Below are 5462 nucleotides of genomic sequence, written 5' to 3'. Positions count from 1 at the left end.
TGCGCTGCGCTGCGGGCGTGCCCGCGCTGCGGAGCCGCCCCGGCCGGGCGCCTGCCCTTCCCGCGGAGCCGGGGCTGGCCTGCCGCGCTCCTGGCGGGGGAAAGCCCTGCGCTTCGCATCGGGGCTGCTGAGGTGTGCGGACGGGGGTCGCCCTGGCGAGGACACGCCTCTCCTGCTCGTGTGTCGCTAAAAAAGCAACATCTGCGTGGCCACCATCACTAATGCCCGCTGACGGCTCCGCGTTCCCGTGGGAGTCACCATTAGCTGTCGCCTCCGGGCAGCACCCGAGCGGCATCTGCCGCAGCTGGGGATGCTGGTGGTGGTATGAGCCGGGAGAAGCCTTCCGGGAGCAGCCCTGTCCAAGGGGTGATCGCTCCCTGGAGCAGAAAAAGGACTAGAGGAGAATAGGGGAGAATGGTAAGACCCACAGTGGTCTATCAGCCGCAGGATATATAGTTTGGTTATGGATTTTTATGATTGATTTTGCTGCTGTCTTTCCCCCATGTAAATGTTCTCTCCTACTCAAAAACTCACCAAGTGAAAAAAGGCAAAGGAATGCAAAAGAAAAGTCTCCACTGCTTCTAAACAAGACCTGTGACTTCAGATCAGATGAACACTGGTAGTGGCTCGGCATCTTTATGTCAACTCTGAGATGTAATCACCCTCCCACACCCACCACACACCAATGCTCGGCCTCAGCCGTACTGAGCCAACAGGCTGATGGATTCCAGAAATGGCCCCAAAATACTAACATCCACCATGTCACCTCTTTCTCAGCCCTTTGAAATCCTTGTGCCGCTCCTCACCACAACCTGCTAAGACCATATCACCCTCTCTGTAAGAGGCTGAGGTCACTTATTGTTAGAAGGACTTTATGCCAAATGCATTGAGCATACTTGGAATAGTAGGTAAGGAAGGTTATCCTGCATGCCAGTATTCTCTCATGAACAATTTTACCTGAATTTTCTGGGGTGGGAGAGGAGTAGGGAATGGAGAGAGGAAAATTAAGATGAAGAAACCATTTCTAGCCCATTCAAGCCTGTTGTTTCACTGTAGAGAGAAGCATGGGTTATTTCTGCTAATGGGCAAGCTAGTCAGCTTTACTGACTGATAGATGGTGCCTTCCAGTCTCTCTTAGATAGAATTAGGGGGTGACATTTAGTAATACCAGTTGACATTTTGTAACAGCAAGTGGGAATATTAAGGTAATATAATTGATTGACATGTCAGTCTGTCTACAAATGCCTGACCTGGTTTGCCTGGTGTGTGAGCTGCTGACAAATGTGCACTGTTGTTTGTATGTTGTAGGCTGGTGTACAGCAGCCCTGCTCTGGAAAGACATGCAGTGATCTGAGTTGTGTGCATGAGTGACCTGCCCTCCTGACTCAGCAGTGCTGTCACGTGCAGAGAAACTTAGCCACCAACAAGCTAGAAACAGCCCAGGTGTGTGGGACAGCAGAAAGGCACAGTGGCCAGTGCTCACCAGGAGAATCATCATTCCCTCCTCTACATGGTCTCTCCTGGCAGACAAGCCCTGTGTGAAAATCAGCTTCTCTAAGACTTTATGTAGAACATCACCATGCTCACATCCTTTTCTGCTTAAAATCTCTATTACCCTTAAAGATGTCTGAACAATGCTGTTGGAAACCAAAATCCCATGTGAAATTCCCTTACTGATTCATTTTGTTAGTAAAATATCTTAAAAGCTCAAATTACACATATTTGGAGGACAGATCAGAATCAAGTCTGCCCTTTTTAGCCCCTTTTTATATTATTTATGTCAAGATAAAATGTGGTGTTTACTTGAAATAGGGTCCCAGAAAAAATTGGAGCTGGATGATGAGGAAGATAGTTTCTGTGAGAGCTCTGCCATTCGGGTGCAGACATCAGAAATCCAGTGTCAAACAGGGCTACAGAAAGGACAATGCAGCAGAAGAGAACTGCTTTGATGTTTGGAGCAGAACAATTTACTCCCACACCTGGGAGTAAAATTAATCCTATTCTCCACTTATCCCTCTAGATGTATTGCCTTGCTGTATGCACCCTGTAAGGACTGGTCTGGGGCTGCAGAAAGGTAAGAGTACTTTGAGCAGCACTTTGCTTCCTCGTTCCTCTGCTCTACACCCCATCCCCTATGAAAGGGGGCACCATTTGTACTGGCAGCACAACCAGGACAGCAATAGGATTAGTGTTGAAGGAGAATGGCTTCATCTGCCCTGCATCTTCTCATTCTTTCCTGGTGCTTTGTTTGCTCCTAATGTATTTCTATCAGTCTCTTTCTCCCCAGTGTCACCCTCTCTTTCCCATACCCAAGCATTTCCTGTCCCTCATTCTTTTTTTCTATGAACTGGAAGATAAGCCAGATTTCTGCTTCCTAGTTAGGTAGTTTCTTGTTTTGTAGGTACTTGTACTGGAATACCTGTAGTCTCTGATGTGTGAGCATATCTAAGATACACTGAACAGATCCAACTATGCAATTGATACAGTAAGTAAGGGAAATAAAGTTTTCAGCAGTGGAGTAGTTGAAGTCTCTGTATCTTGGTTGAAAAATGGATGTGAAATAACTTCATGTTGGAAGAGAATTCTGCATCCATAGCACTTTTCAAGTATTCAGCCCCCATAATGGTAATTACAGGATCATCCAGGTTCAAAGCAGGGTCAGAAATTATGACTTAAGGGGTAGGGGTGTACCCAAGATTTGTAGATGCTCACGGTTGAAAGAAATTACAAGTCAGAGGGGCTGCAAAATCTTAAAAGTTTTATTAGTAAATGACACTTATGGCGTGTAAATTGGTATAAGCACATGGCACTGGGTTTGGGTAATGGGGTAGGTTGAATGAGAAGAGAGGCATGGATTGGAGAGGAGGAGACAGAATGAAAGGAAAAAAGGGAGAAGGTGAAATCACCAGTCCTGGCTCCAGCAGTGATCCAGCTGATGGTATGTTCAGGGTTCTGGGAGCATCTGCACACCCAAGCTTTATGGGGGTACCTTTTACAGATAAATCTCCCCATCTTGGAGGTAAGTTTCTCACTTTCTATGCAAATTAGTAATCCTGTGCAGTCCATTCCTCTAGACTTTTCTGGAAATGGGTTGGGGATCTTTGGTGGTCTCAATCCCCTCTTACAGTCCATGCCCACTTCTCAGCGTCATCCCTGCATTTGTGCTGTGTTGTGCTCGTCTCCAGGAGCCAGAACAAGGACATTTGTCCCAGAAATGTGCTGCCCTACCTCCGGACACATTCCTGTTCTTTCTTGGTGTATTATTACCAACAATTCTTGGCTTTTATCACCAACAATCCACGGCTGGCTCCACAGCTATCTGGCTGCTGATATTTGAGACACACACATTAGCCCTCTTGTCTCCCAGGATTCTACAGCAATGAAGTCAGACCAGTTTGCTGAGGACTCAGTCTGGTCTTGAAAACCCTCAGCAATGGAGACTGCACAACCTCTTTGGGCAATTGATTCTCCTGCTGGGTCAGTCCTAGGATAGATGCCACAACACAGCCCTTAGATGGAGTACAACTAATTAAGCACAACCCTCTGACCTCATTCAAAGTTGGATCAGTTGGCTACACATCCAGACCATAATGTCTTAGCTTAAATACAAGAATGCTGATAGACAGAATTGAAAAGGTTGCTACATTCAAGGTAAGTAACATCCATTGCTCTCACCCATCCACAAAATCCATTCTTTTATCAAAAAAGGGCAATCAGACACGTTTGCTGTTATGAATTATCCTTGGTGAACCTGTGCTGATTATTCACAATTGCCTATTTCTCCTTCATGTGATCAGAAATATCATGCAAGAGAACTTGTTTTATGATATTTTTTTCCCAGGAATTGAAGTGTGACCGGACAGTCTGCAGTTGCTTGGGCTGTTCTTTGAGTTCTTTTTAAGTATAAGTGCAACATTTTTACAGTTGGCAGGGATATCCATGGCTCCTCAAAGGTGATTGAAATCTTGTGCTTGCATTCGACGTCTCTCCCAGCATCCTTGGACACAGCCCTTGTATTTCCATGGACTTGTATAAGCCAAGATTTCTCCAGCAACTCCTAATTCACCCACTCATGGTCGTCTCTCCCCTCCATGAATACCAGACCTGAAACCCTAGAAGACCTTGCTGTGTAAAGAAGGCATTGAGTTCCTCCAGTTTGATTGTGTGCACTTAGAGTAAAAGACCCAGCCTACTCAATGACCAGATGCCATTTTCCTAGTTCAGACGCTTACCATTTAGCAGCTGAAGCTCTTTTTGTTACTATTGACATGCAAGTTAAAATTCCAGCTGAGCTTTTATTTTTCTGACACCATTCCTACATGCCCAGGCAATGTTTGTAAATTCCTCCTGTGTAGCCCATCCCTGCTTCCATCTTCTGTATATTCTTTTTTTTCATTGGAGTTCTGCCACAATTCCGTATTTACCCAAGACAGTGTGTTTATTTTTCTCTTTTTTCCTGAACACTGAGATGTCATATTCTTACATTTGCTTGAAGCAGCTGTGCAAGAGGTGGAGAACAAGATGTCCTGAGCTGCAGAATTAAGGAGTCAGATACCTTAGGACTGCACCTTTGGGTTGACTAGCACTGAGTAAGTTGCAACCCTTTCATCATGGTTGGGGCATAAATAATATCCTCCTGCATGGATCATCTGCTTGCTGCTGACACTGCAGGTTTTTGTGCTGTGGTGCTAATAGGTTCTTGTCTCTCCTTAGCCACAGGTTTTCAAGAAACTGTAGGGACTTTTGTGATGTTAGGAATGCTGTGTCTCTGCCATGTATCATTAAAACTTGGTAACATGAAAGAAAGAAAGAAAGAAAGAAAGAAAGAAAGAAGAAAGAAATAGGCAAACTTACTAGTTTTGTGCATTCTGTACTATCTAAGGAGCCCACATGGTACCTGAAAGTGTAATTAAAGGCCATGCAAGCTCATTAAATACAGAATGTGTGTATGGGGGTGGAGGTGAAATTAGGATTGCTCAAGCAATTTTTATTCTGGCATTTCCTAATGTTTTAATGTTTAAATTAGCAAGTCTTAATTAATTTTCATTACACAAAAATATGATGAAAAATGCTGTTGTTACATAAATGGATCCACTGTCCATTGTTTTTTTCTTGCTAGATCTCAGAAGCAAAAGGAGGTTTCCCCAGGGAATCCTAAATTTTGTTTAATCTGGATATTTTAATGCTAATTAAAATTTTTAGCAGAGAGTTTTTTAGCAGAGAGGGCTCTGAAGACTCATTCTGCAAACCTGGAGGCCAGCAATGATACTGTTTGTATCAATGGTGCACAGTGTGGAAAGCGATTGAAAGAAACTAGTTAAATCTTTAATAGTCAAAGACTGCCATGATATAAGTCTAAGACCCTTCATGGAGCAGGTCATAAATTAAAAACAACAGCAACAACAAAAGATTTCAGAAGGGAGAGCAATTGTTGCATGCACAGAGCAAAACAGCAGCAAAGT

This window comes from Passer montanus, unplaced genomic scaffold, assembly GCF_014805655.1.
Source record: "Passer montanus isolate IOZ18808 unplaced genomic scaffold, ASM1480565v1 scaffold52, whole genome shotgun sequence".
Taxonomy (NCBI): domain Eukaryota; kingdom Metazoa; phylum Chordata; class Aves; order Passeriformes; family Passeridae; genus Passer; species Passer montanus.
This window is presented reverse-complemented; position numbering follows the sequence as displayed.